This window comes from Crocodylus siamensis, chromosome 4 (assembly GCF_052110815.1).
Source record: "Crocodylus siamensis isolate JL-2025a chromosome 4, ASM5211081v1, whole genome shotgun sequence".
NCBI lineage: Eukaryota > Metazoa > Chordata > Crocodylia > Crocodylidae > Crocodylus > Crocodylus siamensis.
In genome coordinates this window covers 190,433,186-190,450,763 of record NC_143398.1, presented here as the reverse complement: position 1 = coordinate 190,450,763, position 17,578 = coordinate 190,433,186, and the positions used below count along the sequence as shown (strand labels likewise).

Sequence of the window (17,578 nt, the reverse complement as noted above, 5' to 3'; positions counted from 1 at the left end):
AATCTGGACCTTACACATGGTGCAGAAAATGAAACTTAAATTGAACTAAATGGGGAAAGTGCAGTGTGTGAAGTTAAGTGCAGAAGTTAAGAGGTATTCTAACATGAATGGTTTTTAAATACATGAGCCTATCTCTTGATCTGTTATTTGTTTCTGATTATGTTGAATTTGTACTTTGTGATATCTTTCCACTGAGAAGGTGTGAGACTGAATTTTTAAGGCCAGTTCTAAAAAGTCTTGTGCCTCTTTTCAGTGCGTCTACAGTTTATTTTCCCCTCTCTGTATCTAACCAATACTGGAACAACATCAAGCTAAATCAAGGCCTTTAAAAACAGCCCCACTCAGGAAAGAGTTCAGGAGTTCAGTTATTTTCAGTCATCTTAGATGGAGGTGAGGTATTTTAAGTGTAAATAGAAAATACGATACTGAGTCTGAGGAGAAGTTAAAGAGACAAAGAAGTTGACTGTGGACATACCATTAATGCCACAAGCCTCTTTTGAACAAGTCTGGGAAATCTAGTTTCATACTATCAGTGCAAAGATGTTATATTAGATGTGGTTTCAGTATAATCGGAAACACACAGACCAAGAAATACATTAATATGTTTAAAAATGCTTCATTTAGAACATCTTTCAACTCCTACACTGTACTTTATATATTGCATTCTAATACGATCTCTACACCAGTGTAAGTTCAATAGTCAGTAGAATTATTTTAGGCTTAAACTGGTGAAAATTAGTAGAGAATCAAATTCACATTTTTCTGCAGTACTTTTGAGATAATGATTACTGTGTTTACTCAAACCTAAGACACAACTTTTTCCTCCAGTCAGCATGGGGAAGCCCCTCGTCTTAAATTTGCATACAAAGTGGAGGGGGGGGGCAGGCAAATGCTGTGGCTCTGACTGTGGTCCTGAGCCCAGGTTGGGGTCAGAGTCAGACCCAGAACAGCCTCCTACCCCTCACCCTCCACTTGCGTCTGCATCTTATGCTCCTTAGCTGCTTTTTTCTCTCTTTACTGTCTGGCACACCTTAGCTCCAGTTCAGGCTGGGTTCCCTCCCAGGCAGGGAGCATATGGAAACAGTACCATAGCAAAGGAGGGGGCAAGTGGGTGATCACCCCAGGTGCTGAAGCAAAGGGGCGCCAACTAGTACTGCTCAGCTGGGGCAGGGTGTGGGATGGTCCTGCGAGCAGTTTGTTGGGGTGGGGGATGTGAGGAGGGCAGCTCCCACCTCTGCATGCGCTCCCAGGCAAGCATGGGGATCTGTGCGCAGGGCAAGGGTGGGCTGCCACTGTGCGCTTGACCCAGGCACCAAACTTCCTTGCTACCGTACTGCCTGCAAACTCGGTCGCCTGCCTGGCCAGTCGGCATCAGTGATACTGCTTGCATGGCTTGGCAAGGGCTGAGCTTCCACCTGCTGTGCTCGGAGAGAGAGCAGAGCCTCTGCAGCATATGACAGTAAGGGGGTGGTGTGGGGGAAGAGGCAGAGACTGCATGGAGCAGGAGGAAAGGGGCAGCAGTGTAGGGAATAGGAAAGCTGCAGAGGCTATGTGGGTGGGAGGGCAGGAAAGTTGCAGGAGGAAGAGTGAGGGGAGGCAGAGAGCAAGGGGGCTACTTGCCTCCCACCAGCCACTATTTTCCTTGCTGTAGCAATGGGAGGGGGGGATAAATAAAAAGACAACCCTTTGATAATTATATTGTATACCTGGAAAATTATAATAAACTTATAATTTTTCCATATATACACTCTAATTATTGAAGGGTCATTAAATTCAGGGTTGACTTCAATTTGAGTAAATACTGTATTTTTAAATACAGTCAACGTTTGCCTTTATTTTTTATATTGTTTGGGTATAGTTAAAACGTAGTTGTAGTCATAATGTAAGAAATTACTAAACACTTGCACTTTCTCTAGGAAGGAACACATAAAATGTTGTTGGGTTCTGTTGGGCAACATGAAAGAGTGTAATGCATAGGTCACAGATGCTTCCCCTAGGGCCTAAGCGATAGGTTGAAGGGCTGCTTCTGTGTGTTGGCAACCTTTTCTGGAGCAGAAGAGAGATGCTGTTTTGCTGTGGTGATAATGTATGGCCACTTCTTCAAACTCAGAACTGGAGTAACCTTCATATTGTTTTTCTATGGGAGGAGGGTACAGCCAAATAGTTCTGGATTTCGGTGAGATTTGTTTGAGATGGAAACGAGCTGATACGATATATTATTTCAGTGCTATACACTAATACTTGTAGAATCCTTTTATGGTTTTGAATCCAAGCTTGTTGAAAACACATAATTGTAAAAGCCTGGTCATGATCACTCAAATTTCTATAATAAAATAGTTTCTTTTCTTTTTGTTTCATTTTTTGAAGGCTAAAGGCAGGAGATGGCTCTAAAAAAACAAGATTAAAATACAGGAAACCAGATGCTAACTTAGAGACTGAGGAACCTGGATGCTGAGAAGCCTGACACAGGGATTTCTTGCTTTGATAGTAAGAATATTTAATTTTTCAAGACTTTTATATTTTAATTTATAAGAAAAGGTGAGGCCATATCAAAACAGGCATAATACACGCTGGAACAGAATATGAATGGATTGAGCTTTTTTTTTTTATTTTGTGCATTGAAACAACCAGGCAGAAGGCCACTGTGCCTTGGCAGTGCTCACAAGTTGCACAGCATCTCAACAGACTAATGTGGAGCTGGAGAAGAAAAAGAGAAAGCGCACACCTTTTTCCTTCTGAAATTTGAAAAACGTGATCCACTGCCTTGTATTCAAAAAGTTTGTCTAACTCTATCCCAATTATGCAGTAGGTCCAATAAAATATATTACTCTAAGAAATCCTTGCCTCTCACACAATTTCTGGCCTATCACAGATCCAATATAAGTCTTACACTACAGTCAGTTGTAAAGTCAGTTAAAATGGGGGGCAGGGAGGCAAGTTGTACTGCAACATTTTCATTTTTTTCCCATGTTTATTTTCAATGTGCCTGGCAGTGGCAGCAGCATTTCTAGTTGGGCAGTGACAAGGGAATCCATTGACTTCACGGCTCATTAGAGTCTACCTGATTCCCTTCTACAGGTGTCAACCACCCTCTTCTTTTTAATGGTCTTGATGTTCTGCCAATCAAGCTATCCTTTGTTCTACAATTCTGCTGTCTCTTGGCTCCTAGTTCACTGCCCTGCAGATTCCAGTGAAGTGATAATTTGCTTATGCAGTTTAAGATTGAAGCAAAAGTCTACCCTAAGCCCCAGGCATATTAGTGAAACATCCAGTTTCTTTTTAACTGGAGAAAAATATGTATTGTTTCATATGTGATGCTGCATGTTACCATCTGCCCACAATTATGCTAATATATATATTTGTCATTGGCAATCCCTCAATCTGAGGACAATAGCTCATTCGTGGATCTTGAGATAATTTAAGAGTCCAATCCTTGAGCCACAGATCCAGCCCGAAGTTGAAGGCCTTTTTGCAGGGGAGACTAGGCTGCATGCTGGGGTTCCTCTCCTTTTCCTTCCTCTGCTTCAAGGGCAAGATGCTTTACCTTGACATGGGCTGACACTTGGTTGAGTCTGTGGTGCCACTGGAGTTGGGCAGCAGCCAAATCCTCCCAACACTTGAAGTTGGCGTATGTTTTCTGCATCTGAGAATCACAGAAAACGAGGCTGGTAGGGACCTCAGGAAGTCGTCTCGTTCAGTGGTTCTCAACTTTTTTGGACCTCAGACCCTTTTTAAACAACACTGATGGCCAGTCCTGACCCGCAGCCCCTTGCAGGCTGGAACCTCTCACAGCCTGAAAGGGAAAAGCCACCCTTTCCCACATTTTTCTCCTTTAAAGGAGAGTCCATTTTGAAAGTTTGTCGATTCATTTTTAAAGCTTGCTTGTGACCCTTTCGTATGTTTTCATCACCCCCTTTTGGGTCGCGACCCATGGGTTGAGAAACGCCCATGTAGTCCCCCCCGCTGAAAGCAGGACCACCCTGAGCTAAACCATCCCAGACAAAGCTTTGTCTAGCCGGGTCTTAAAATCCTCCTAAAAGGATGGAGGTTCACCACCTCTCCGGGTAGCCTGTCCCAGTGCTTCACCACCCTCCTGATGAAAGTCTTTTTTCTTTTCCCCTGATATTCGACTTAAAACTTCCCTTGCTGCGACTGGAGCCCACTGCTCCTCGGCCTGCCTCCAGCGTGTCCTTGTCTGGCCCTAGGCTGGGCGCTGGTTTGTGAAAAGGAGGGGCAGGGCGGGCCGAGCACCCCCTCCTCGCCTCCCTCCCTGTCTGAAAGGTGCAGCCCGGCCCGCAAGGCGGGGGCCGGGGCCGGGGCCGGGGCCGGGGCTCCGGGCGCCCAGCCGCATGCCCGCTCGCGCGGGGCGGCGCTCGGCGCTCCCCGGGGCGGGCTGAGGCCGCGGGGGGGCGCTGCGAGTGCGGGCGGCTGCCGCTGCAGAAGGTGGGTCTGGAGCCCCGCCCCGCCCCGCCCCGCCCCGCCCGCGCCCTCCTGCCCCCGCCCCCTGCCCGAGCGGAGCGGGCCGGGCTCGCCACACTCGGCTGCTCTCGGCGCGGCAGACGCCAGGGGAGAGGTAGGTCCGGCGCTGCCCCCGGTGGCGCTGTGGGATGGGGAGGCCGGGCTCTCCGGGGCAGCAGCGGCCGGGGCCGCGAGGGGTCGTGTCCCGCCGGGGGACGAAGCCCGCGCCCCTTTGTCCGGCCGCCTCCCGCCGGCGGGGCGAGCCCCTTTGTGCCGCCGCCGCCGCAACAAGTCCCCTGCTTGTTGCCGCCTCCTTGCTTCGGCCCCTGCCCCCCCCGCCCGGGCTCTGCCCTTGCCGCGGGGGCTGGGCGTGCCGGGGTGAAGCCGTGCCTCGTCCCCCGGCTCGGGGGAGAGCCTGGGAAGAAGCGGCAGAAGGACACACTCTTGCTAAACGCCGGATCCTCCAGCTGTAACCTTGCCTTGGAAATCCCTCCCAAGGACTCCTTCCCTCGGCATCCTTAGGGCTGTTGGGGCTTCCCTTAGCAAGCAGCCAGTGGGTCCGGGAGCTGTAGATGGCCCCACTTGGCCTAAAGCTCCTTCCCCGTCAAGAGTGATCCCTGCTTTCAATCTGCAGTCTCTGAATGCAGAGGCGCTGCCTGCGTGGGGCAGGGGTGCCACTGTACATGTGTGCCGGACAAGGGCTGTCACCTGAAATGTGTCGAACTTTCCACGTGTCCATCACCTCCCTCCCCCCTCTCCCCCCCCAACAAAAATAAAAGTATCTATGGGTGTGTGGTTCCCTGGGAGGGGATTGTTACCTCTGCTTTTTCCCCCCTGGTAATTACCTTGTGTGTAAAGCTTCATTTAACTTCAGTTGATGGGGCAGAAGACCAGTGCACCAGAATCAGTTCCTAAGATATATTTAGGCAGAAAGGGACTGGCAGTATCTTTCAGAGCTGTTTAACATTTCAAGATCAGATCTGTTTTAGGAGAGGAGACTTTTTCTGGGGAGGGCTTTCTAGTGCCAGACAGCTACTTAAGTGCCCAAACTTACAGGGTGTAATTTACCCAAAATATTCAAGTGCAGGCTGTTTAGAGCTGTCTGTGCACATAGCGATGTGATCTAGCAGGATGCCCAGTTATACACCAGGGTGTGGCTTACTTTGAAAAGAAGACTGAATGCACATTCCCTTCTAACTACATCTATTCTAAAAAGGACTTTTTGGTAGTAGGGGAAACGCTGATGCAATGACAAGTACCTTTGAAAAGGCACTGGTATGGGGGGAGTATTGCCTTCCACTTTCATTAATTCTCGCTACTTTGTGCACGTGCCTGTGGACTTTTCAAAAGACTTGCATGGAATGTGTATGGTTTGAGGCAGAATGGATTGGTACGCTACTATGTAGATAAGGCATGGCCATTGTCCCAAATAGCTCATGTAATATTAATAACACATGTTAAGAGCAGTTGGCTTTTATGTTGGTTGCTTAACAAAAGGCCAGGATAGGAATTGCTACTGGAAAAAAAATCACAGGTCCAGTACCAGGGCTGACTTAGCAGTTTTGGAGCTGAGTCATGATTTTCCCATATCCGGCTATCCCATTGTTAATTGTGAATTTAGGCTGGCAGTAGGCTGCCCATCCTTCCCTGTATGAATCATCACTTTGTCAAGCCCTGTATCAAAAGCAAGGCTTTTCCCAAATGCCAACTCAGTTGTGCTAAGAGGTTGAAATAGTTTGACGTCTGTTGACTGGAGTTAATCACTTTAATCATATTAAAGGATGATATAATTTCTATTCACATTTTTAAAAAAATTTCTGACTTTCCTACTTATTTCTGATTATAAAAATGTGGGTTTACAGTAGTGTTCTTAGCTGCTGCATGCTGACTTTGGTTTGATTTTTGTAATGATGTTTACTGACTATATCATCACAGGTAGCATTTTCCAACACTTACCAAAAGATGGTATTTTGAATGACTACAAGTCCAGTACCCTCAGCCTCCATACTTAAAAACAGATGTTTCTGGAAAGTAAATTTTAATGGTTTCTACTTTATCTGGACACTGCAGGTACGATTATGACTAGTCTGGGCCAAGCAGAAGGTGAAGGAATTCTTAAAATATCAAAAGAAAGAACAATGACTGGAGTGGCTTAAGACATAGAGTCCCTCATCAAATTAGCGTTATAAGGAAGGTCTGAGGGACCCAGGGGAGAGAGGACAGACTGTGACTTTAAGGTGATTTAGTACTTAAACTAGCCCCTTCCAACTGGATGTAAAGCAGGATTATTTTAGGAAGGCAGGTATACATTGCTGAACCTTTTTGTGCTTCTGTAGGAAAGGAAGGGACAAAAAAGAGAGTCAGATGAGAGGAGGAAGTGGGAAGAAAAAAACTGGAAACATCAGCAGCAGATTCATTTTTCCCACTATGCTCTGAAGAGGCTGCTGGCAATGTACAGAAGACATTCTTGCTTATGAAAGCATCAGGGGTCTTTCTTCACATGATCCTCTGAGATCATCAAGTTTCTGAGTTCTGTGGGAACACAAATTCTTCATGCTGGTTTCTGATCTCATCTTTCCCTAGCATCAGTAATAGTAGAAGTGGAGTAGTTGGGAAGCTGCGAGGGAGAAAGGAGAAGTGGAATATAGTCTGTAGGGCAGCTGTGCTTTACTCTAGACTAATCTGGTGGTTATTACATATGTACCTCTTTCATTTATACTAACCTGGTCAGGTGTTAATATACTGGGTTAGATTAGACAATATGTCGGAGCTCTGATCTTCTTTATGGCATCTTAAATGCAAAATTGTCCTATATATCTTCCCTTGTATTTCATTCATCTGTTTTATTATGCCAGTGGAAAATAAATCAAAATGGAAAACTGTGTTCCTAGTGATTTATGTTTTAAGAATTGGGGAATTTCCCAAGTTGTACATAGTGGAAAGCAAAGCAAAAACTACTTTTTCATGAATATGGACTCAAACTATTTAGTTCCCTCTTCATTTTTACTAATAAAATGTGGGGTATGTCAGTCACTACTGCCCCCATTGGAGGAATGTGACAAGATTTTTGGACACCATGGTAGTGAGGTCCCAGTATTGAAAGCTGTAACCTGATCCACCGGTCCCCCTCCTCAATCTAGGAAGCAAAAGCTCCAATTACACCCTTATGTAACATCACTATTCATGTTCTCTAAACAGAAGGAAACAAGGGCTCGATTTCTAATGTAAAAGTTAAGCAGGAAACTGGTTTATTAAATGCCCAGGAACATTTCATTACAAGAAGAGGTCAGTCCATGGCACAAAGGAGTAATTTTTTGCTTTTACAATTCTGAGAATCAGAAGGTTAAAGGTGACTAGTCTTCTTTTGTGTTGGTGCTAATGCAAGAGGCTACAACTCCCTGCCATTGGCCAGCTCAACAGCTGTTTGCAGGTTGTGATTCTGGCCACCGCGCTTTCGCTGAATTCTGCTTGAGGTTTTTTGTCTTTTTGCCTGACAGAAATGTGGAACAGCCTATAACTCTGGACTGGAGATTTTGCTCTTTCTTGTCCTAGCAGGGGATGTGGTCGGGCTTCACTAATCAAACTTCTGTCTTAGCCTCTTTATTTTCTATAAGGGGAGTGGTAACTCTGCTCTCCTATCCCTTTTTTTTTTTTTTTGGTGGAGTTAGGAATAGCAGTTTCCACTTCCCTGCTGTCAGATCCATCCAGTCTCCATTTCTCCACTCTTGTGGTTCTCTCATTGATCCCAGTCCCTTTTGGTTTGATTAGGGATACTGCTTTTCCGACCACAGAGCAAGCAAGGTCTCTACCCAAACCCCTAAACCAGTGTTGCTTAAGCTCGGGTCCATGAGGCTAAGATACTTGGCTTGTGGGTTTCTCCATGAGTCCACAAGTATGGTGGCAGGAGAGTAGTGGCAGCATTAGTTGCCACTGCTGCCAAATTTCTGGACCTGTGGGGAGCCCTGTGGGCTGAATGACATGTAAGATATAGTGCTGGTGTGTGGTGGGGCCAGTGTGCAGGGTCATTTCACAGCTATACCTGGCATGCAGGCTCAGGCCAACACCATGCAGGACCTAGCCTGAAGATCACTCCTGTATGTGCGATTTGGCCTGGGGACTGGCCTCACATCATTCATTCGGCTTGCGGGGGCTACTGCTCTAAATGAATGAGAGTGTCAAATCCCTTCAGCATCCATTTGCACTACCTGGTTCAGGCTACTTCCTCATACAAATGAGAGAACCTTCTTTGGGCTTCGTATTTACTTCTTAAAAGTTCTCTTCCCCTATCCTTGCTATAGGCAGCTCCAGCAAAGTATTTAACTCTGGTTAGTGTCCTCTGACTCTGGATCTTCTGTATATCCTGTAAATGATGTGACTGGACTCCCTTAGAGAAAAAGCACCACTTCTGGACAGCGGCCTCACCTCATTACTAACCCAAACTCGGCATGGGAAAGTAGATAGAGGTACAGTTGTGCCTGAGCCAGCCCAACTTCTGTCAGTAGGACTCCCTTGGAGTACTTGCAAATCTTGCAAGTATATATACTTCCCATAGGGTATCCTGCTGCCACATCCTTGATATTGCTGGGGACCTAGACACCAGCTTTTGAGGATGTCTTATCCATCCTACACTTGCCAAATTCAAAGGTGCTTCTGGGACCATGTGGTGCAGCTGTAAAGGAGACTGAAAACAGATCTCAAGATCAGTCAGGAAGGTACTCCTGGAGCTGGTTCGCTGGCACATTTCTGTGTTTGGTGCTTGAAAGGGGATGTGCCCAAGAGGAGGTGTCCCTGGCAGGAGTGGGTATGTAGCTTGGACAGACTGGTAAGTGAATGATATGGACATGATTCTTGCCACTTTCACTGTAGTCCTCAGGGTTTAAAGAATAGCTGTAAAACTGGGCAGTTAAGCTTATCTTTTGTTTGAGGATTGCTGTCAGTAGTGGCAGAAGCGTGGAAGCTGTCAGCAGACTCGGGAAGGCAATATTAATCATCTGTATAAACAGCAGGTTTAATCTGTGCACCATTAAGCTTTCTTTTGGATGAAAGCTTAAATTCTGGAGAAGCAGATAGTCTGTCCCCGTTTCCTCTCCACTGCCTTCTACCAGGGGAAATTACTGACATGCCACTAGTGAATAAACTTCTGGCTCTTTCCCAGTGTATTCTAATCATGCCAGTGACCTCGTACTGGTAATGAAAAGTATTGTTTCACTTCAACAGTCTGTGTCAAGGGATAGGCCACTGAGTGTCTTTCCGAAGTAAAAGATTGAAATACATGCTGTTCTGGGAAAAGTCTGAGGTAGATTGAGTGATTGGGAATCAAGTGAGAAAGGAGCATGCATCCTTTTCTACCCAGTGAAAGTCTGCAGGGAATCTAACATTCCATCCTGGGCATGAAAGTAGTCCACAGATGGGCCTTAAACCTAAATAAGCAGACTGAAAGTTTAGTAAACAGGCTGAAGGCCTAAGATAAGGAGCCCAAATAGCCCAAGCCATCAGCAGAGAAAGCAGAGATGTTTAGTGTCTGAAAGGTTTCCTCACTTGTGGGGGTGGAGGCTGGGTGTATCTTGAATATTAGACATCTTTTTTGGCCTTAACTTTTTTGCCAGCCAGCCTCAAACAGCCTTACTGTGAGTGTGCTAAACATCTTCATAATTTCTTCTCTGCTATCTTCCTTTATAGAAGGATAAGTACTAGAGGGCATGTGATTTAAGTAGTATTCCCATGCTGTTGAGCCAGAGGCTCAGATTAATGGAAAGAAAGGGTGTTGGGAAGAAGCAAAAAATAGTGTATTTTGGGGGAAGGGAGGAGAAAATGACAATTTGAGGTCTAAAATGCTTGCAGTGGGAGGGGGAAATGAGCACAATAATATTAAAATTATTCAATGAAAATTGCTCTGATTTTGGACAATGAAGAGTGATTATTTCTCAGTCTCATCAGCAGGAAGCTATTTCCTGGGCTTGTGAAATATGGTAGATGAATGGCATTGGCCTCTGCTGGTCCCTGCCCAGTCAGTAGCAGTGCACCTTTTTATGACGTCCTCCAGACATGTATATACTCCTTTCTCTCTCTCTTCCTCCTGTTTACTGTTTCCTTTCTACAGCTTGCACCCTCTAAAGTTAGGCAATGAAGTTAGGAATAGGACAGATTAAATTTGAAGCGGGTCTGGTAGAAGCAAATGCATGCATTGGATACCTCTTGAGAGATCAAGATGATATCCAAAAAGGGAGCAAATTCTGGTCTATTCTTCTTTGGCATCTACAGGTACTCCTCACTTAACATCATCCTAGTTAATATTGTTTCATTATTACGTCGCTGATCTATTAGAGAACATACTCGCTTAAAATCATGCAGTATTCGATTATAATGTTGTTTGGCTGCTGCCTGCTAGTAGGTAACTACTGTGACCTAACTGGATTTGCTTAACATTGTTTTGCTTAAAGTTGCATTTTTCAAGAACGTAACTACGATATTAAGCGAGGAGTAGCTGTACATAATTTTTTATTGCTTGCACAGCCTGTTCACTTGCATGAAAAATCACATGGGTTATCTTTAGATCTTAAAAAGGCAGTAGCTCTAAGGTATCCACTGTATGTACGCATAGTGGAGTAGAATGAATGTAGATGCTGTAATTTAGTCGTGGTCTTATAGATGTTTCTGGATATTACTAATCTGAAGTGTAAAATCAAGATGGGAATGCCTGTGGGTGATAAACTAGGAATGCTGTCTCTGCAAAACTGAGTCTTAAATATTCTAATTCCCCCATGTTGAAACCTCTTCCTGAAGTGAAAGCTTAATTGTGGCCTTTGTGATCGAAGGAGTTACTGCCATCATTGAATAAAGGTGTTCTGGGTACCATTCTGAGAAAAAAATAGATCTGCTGCTAAGAAAAGTGTGTGTGTGCACGTGCTGGGGAGTGGGGGAGAGTGTGGGGGGTTGTGAATGAAACTGACAATATCCTGGTCAATTTCCATCCATGGTTGCTTTGCAAGGCGGTAAGAAGCAAAATGGAGAGGCAGTGGAAGAAAGCATTGGCTGAGGGAGGGAGAGGCTGCTAGAGATATCCTTTTGTTTCATCACTAACGTGAGTCTTGGGATTGATTAATTGTGATGAAAATATCTCAAGGAAGTGGTCAGAAGGCTCTTGCCTGAGAGTAAGGAGAAGAGTTGAGAGGAATGCTCTTCCTAGCAGTGAGAAGCTGGACTCAGGTTTATCAGTTGCAAAGGTTGGATCAGGTAAGTACCCTGATAAGAATTAGTCATATAGGCTACGGGCCAGGAGGAGGAAGGTATAGGGATGTGCATGTGTGTGTGAGTGAGATTAAGGTATGATAAACATTTTTAATGTATGAAGCTGTATTTCTGCAGGGCTGAGTGAATGTGGGTAGGTGGATAGGAGAGAGCGATGGAATAAGTTGGAAAAGCGGCATAAACTATTTGGATGAGAAGCAAGGGAGGGAAAGAGTACAATACAGGGAATGAAAGATAAGAACACCCAGAGGGTATAAATAAGAAGAGGATGTTTCTGGAGAGAGATTCCTGTAGAGGTAAAGAAATACTGACACCCTTGCACAAAGCACTGGTGAAACCTTATCTGGAATTCTGTGTCCAGTTCTGGTTATCCATGTTCAGGACTGGTAAATCTGAATTAGAACGGGTACAGAGAAGGCTACTAGGCTGAGTGGGGGAATGGGACTCTATCATAGGAGAGGAGACCCAAAGAGTTTGGTTTGTTTAGCTCACAAAACAAAGGCGCAGAAGGGGCGATAGAGCTGTCTATTGACACTGTCTCCACCACTTAAAATGCACAGCTAACATGGGCAATCATTTATATTGCACAGGTATTTATAACACTAGCCATTTGCCATCTGTGCAGATCTCAATGGTAAAGGCTGTGCTGTATTAAGCATGCCAGTTATTTTGTGCAGACTCAGCACAAGAGAGCAGCTCACACCAGCTTTGAAACTGATATTGATTAGAGGTGCAATGATACATTGGTCCGATATTGGATTGGCACTATAAAGAAAACCGACTGTATTGGAAATTGGCTTTTTTTGCTTGACACAGCCGATAATTTGGTGGATAAATGCACCGTGCATCCGTGCAGCAGCAGCAATGCATGTAGGTGGTGAGGAGCACAGCAGGGCAGCATAGAGTTCATTCAGTTTCTGAAAGGGTTTGTAAGTCATGGTTGCCTGTGATAGATGGGGATTGGATTCCACTTCCCTGCTGTCAGATCCATCCAGTCTCCATTTCTCCACTCTTGTGGTTCTCTCATTGATCCCAGTCCCTTTTGGTTTGATTAGGGATACTGCTTTGGTTTGACGTAGGAGATCTCTTCCAATCCTGTGAGTTCAGTGGTGTGACCAACTAAGTGGCAAAGGCTGCCTGTGTGCGTGGCGTGTGGCACAGGGGCCAGGTAGCACAGTGGCAGGTAAGGCACAGCACAGCATTAGATCAAGCAGGCAGCAGAAAGCAGGAAAAAGAGGGACCTCTGTTTACCCCAGGTGCTGAGAGGGAAGCTGCTTACTTCATTGAGCAGCTGTGACTAGTTGCATTGGAAACCAATGAAAGGTTAAAGGCCTTTAATAAGACATCTTAGATCCATCTGAGGTTGTATGGGTAAATCTTTGGTTTACACAGAAATCCCATGTGGTATCTAATATGAGTGGAGCACTGGGGGTGGGCAAAATGGCGGATCTGGCTGGTAGCCGGATTCCATTTCCCAGCAGCCCCTGCTTGCGTCACTATGACTGGTTTTCATGGAGATCCCAGTAGCAGCGGGGCCAAGGTTTCCATGGAGACCAGCCCCACCAGCTCTGGCATGGTGCATGGCTGGGCAGGGAGCTGCTTTGGGGCCAGGGCTAGGATCTTGCAGTGGTGGTCCGGAGCTGGGCAGAGCTCTGATCTGCTGCCTGCATGCCCTGGAGTCTGCCATGGGCCTGATTTGGCCCGCGGGCCAGACTTTGCCCGCCCCTGCACTAACTAGTAATATATTACTACATGTTGCAATGGCTGGAAGGACTCTGAAGGTTTCCCAGGCAACCTGAAACGTGCAAAGCTGTTAAAATCTGCAGAAAATCTGAAGCTGTGAGAAATCTGTGGGATGACCCTAAATCCCGTGACACAGGAATTCGGTGCACCCAGACTCTGACGACCTCCATATGGAATTCTGAGTAGAGGCATGTATGTGTTGGGAATATTGTTGTAGTTTCTGGAAATTAAAACAACTGGTCATGTATGTGAAGGGAAATGGGAAAAATGTGTTGCCTCTGAATAGCTGTTTGCCTACTGTGTGAAATTTTAGGAAGGTATCTTGGACCGAACCTGTGGAACTTTGAATTTATTTTTTTTAATTCCAAGGTTTTAATAGTAATATTGTGCACAGATGTTTAGCCACATGCATTTTTCAAAAAAATTTTTGATTTTTTTTTTTTTTTTTTTAACCAAAGTTGTCTTCATGGCTTAGAAGTGACTGTTTTAGAGTGGTCTCTAAAACAAGACATCTGTTGATAAGCATTTAGGTCAGGAGAAATAACTGAAGAGCTCTTGAGTAAAAATGTTATTACTTTATAAAGTGATTTCTGTTTATACTAATGAAAATGACCATTTAGAATGAAAATGGAAAGTCCAGATTCTTTTGAAGTATGGAGAAATTTTCTATAATATTTTTAATAATGGATGGAGTTTACCTAATCTTTCTCTCCTCCCCCCCCATTGCACTCAAATCCATATATTTTAATCTTTTTCTCTCTTTTTCTTGTCTATTAAAAAGAGTATCAGCATCCCACTGCATAGAATTAGGTGTGCATTGCATGCAGTCATGGAAACTGATTGAAGCCCCTCTATTAAAAGGTGTCTTGGCCATCCATACCATTTTAAAAATAAACACCTGAATTGTAAAGTTTCTGATGTTTGTTATAAGAAACTGCTGTTGTAGATAACAGATCTCCGGATGGATTTCTCAGTGCATTTTTCTTCTAGTCAGCGTTTTCGCAGAGGGATGAAATAAATTAAAAATCTCCCTGCGTTAAAATCTATTAGGATATTTTTGGGAGGGGGTCATACATTTGAGAACTTTCTTGGATATTAACATCTTGATTACGTATAGTGTGTGGGGGGGGGTTGGCTTCCTCCCACCTTTTGTGACTTTTCTGGTCTCTTGTAACAGATGTTGCTTGTGCAAGACAGTTGAAAGTGCAGGGGTCTTTAAGTGTTAGGATAAGACAGAGAAATACCACTCAATATGCTTTTTTTGCTGGAGAGATCTGTTGGTGAGTTCTGCATTTAACCCTTTTTGTAGCCAGCAGAGCTACAGTGAGGCAGAGGGATTGAACTCTTGGGGCATTTTTACACGTGCAAGTGCTGCAGTGCCAGGTGTTTTGAATAGCGCCCAGCACTGCGATGCTTGCAGTTGTATAAGTGGTGAAATGTGCATCAGCACGCAGAAAATGGCAGTGATGTGCTCTTGAACTAAAACACCTTGGAGGTGCTTTAGTTCAAAAGTGCACCACTGCCATTTTCTGTGTGCTGATGCGCATTTTGCTGCTTATACAACTGCATGTGGCACTGTACAGTGTGCATCAGCTCATGTGCGGAGCAGACTCAAGTAATTGAGTTTTCTCTGATCTCCAGTGTATCTTGGGATGAAAAGGTATGTGTATAAATGCCCTTATCTGTCTCACCTGCCCCCGCTTAATATAAATGGCACTGCAGGCTAGACAAGGTTTCAGGGCTGTGTTGTCAGTTTGGGGGTGGCAGGGTGCATTGTGCAGCATCTGAAGATGAACTTTGGGAGCTGGTGGTTGAACTTTGGGGGCTGGTGGATGAACAGGACACTGGTGGTTTTAACTGAATTCCTTTCTTTTTGTATTGTTCATTTTCTTATTTTGTACAATCTGTAAAGCTGTCACAGGAAGTGCATTGGTTACATTTTTGGCTTCAATTCAGGCACTTTATCCTTACAAGACTGTACAGCTTTGTGGAGGTTGGGGACTTGTTTCTAGCTTCTGTTACAGAATGGGAGTCAAGGACATTATCCCTTATGAGGCTTACAAACGTGTACCAAATCATTAGAGGACTGATGTTGGAAGACCAGAGGGACTACTCCCTATGCGTGGGATTTTGCTTGATAGCCAGTAAGGGTTTACCTGTTTTAGTGGTCAAATAAATATCAGATGAAATCATCACCTCAACGACTATATTTATGTTCTTTCCCACCCACCAACATATAGGTCACAACTTGAACAAGTATTCAAGTCCTTGTCCCCTTCTTTGATTATCTTAGTTATATTTTTAGCTGTGTTTTAACTGTTGTCAGTGAGTTCTTAGGAAGAGCAGATGTTTTGAAGGAGGGGTGGCCACGTGTCCCACAAATGGCATAGGGAGGCTCTATACGTGGCATGGCATGTGGCAAATCAGAGAGATGAAACGCTCCACAGTGACACATAAGGCAGGAAGCAAAATGCAGAGCAGCAATTTGAGCAGGGAAAGGGGATTGGAGTGGTACTTGGGGAGGACACAGGGCTAACTTGTGGCACTCTTACCAAAAAGCTTGGCCCCCACTGTTGCAAAGTATTATGCCTAGATTTGCCACCAAGACTGTCATTTACTCAAGTGTAATAAACTTATCATATATGAGGACCTTGCATGAGTCATGTCTCACTGACATGGCAAACAGAAATGTATAAATCCAGCTGTTCTGTGTTATACAGAGATGTGTGATTAGTTTAGTCAATGGAGAAAGGAAAGGCTTGCTTTACATGTGGAAGGGGAAGCAAAAGTATCTTTATTATTATAAGAGTATAAATGAGGCATATAGCTTGGTGTTGACTGTTTTATCTCTCCCAAAGGAGTGAGACCTTTTTTTTAAGAAAAATGTTTTGACTTGGTGTTGTGCACTCTAGCCACTTCTGTGCAGTACAGTGCAGTGATTAGGTACTGGTGGGTCTTTGAACACAAACTCTGGCCCGTTACAAGGCCAGAGTTCTGGTGCACAGAATAAACAAGCCACACTACCACATCCCCTTCTCTCCTCCCCTGCCCCCTCTTCCCCCCCCCCCCCAAAAAAATCCTACCTTGCTGTATTGCTGTATGTACCTCTGTTCTCTAACAGTTAAACATAACCTTTGGATTGATGTGGGAAACAAACAAACAAACTGGCATTAAAATGAAGCAGTAGCTTACTAGATCAAGGTAGGTAGTAAGTGGGTGGAAAAAAGTAGGTTTTGCACTTTTCTTCAGTGGCTAAGTATGTCCTTTTGTGTGCTAATGATCTATTCCAGGGATGGTCAATCTGTGATACGTGTGCCAAAAGTGGCATAGACAGCATCTGCATGTGGCACACGTTGCCGATTGGGAGGGGAAGGCAGCACAGTGGCTGATGATGAGGCAGGGAGCAGGAAGAAGAGCAGTGGGTCAGGCACAGGAAGGGGTTTAGAAAGACGCATGGGCAGAGTGCAGGACTTAATTTGTGGCCTGCCTGCCAAAAAGGGTGGCTCTCACTGATCTGTCCTATTCTGGCCTAAAAATCCATGTAGTTCAAAGAACAAAGGCAACTTGAAATCCAGTTCATGCTTAAAAAATAAACTTACCTCTGAATATTTCTCAGTAGTTTTCTGGCTTCTACAACCTTATTTTTCTTTGTATATATTGTCTTCCTGAAGTGGAAAGACCTGCACAAATAAACTACAGTAAAAGTAGTTTTACTACAACAACCTAAGGAAGTACAGGTTGGGTGTGAGGTAGACAGAAAAATGGCTGGATTGTTGGGTTCAAAGGGTAGTAATTAATGGCTTGATGTCTAGTTGGCAGCTGGTATCAAGTGGAGTTCCCCAGGTGCTGGTTCTGGGGCCAGTTTTGTTCAAAATCTTCATCAGTGACCTGGAAGATGAGATTGAGTGCACCCTTAGCAAGTCTGCAGATGACACCAAGCTGGGCAGAGTAGTAGGTACGCTGTAGCGTAGGGTTCAGAGAGACTTCGACAGATTGGACTGAAAGAAATCTTAAGAAGTTCAGTTAGAACAAGTACAGAGTCCTGCACTTAGGACTGAACAAACCCATACACTGGTATAGGCTGGGAACTGATTGGCTAAGCAGCAGCTCTGCAGAAAAGGACCTGGGG

General features: G+C 44.8%; 1 protein-coding gene across 3 annotated transcripts in view; it reads left to right on the top strand.

The window, feature by feature from the left end:
* The first annotated feature begins 4,417 nt into the window (after positions 1-4,417).
* Positions 4,418-17,578, top strand: part of MYO1B (myosin IB) — a 198,178-nt gene continuing 185,017 nt past the window's right edge. For 2 of the 3 annotated variants that reach the window (XM_090045221.1, XM_090045220.1), the window contains exon 1: positions 4,443-4,573. The gene's annotated coding sequence lies outside the window, so the exon portion shown is untranslated. Of the gene's footprint in view, positions 4,574-17,578 lie in introns of all 3 variants that reach the window. The other variant, XM_090045222.1, reaches the window with a different exon arrangement.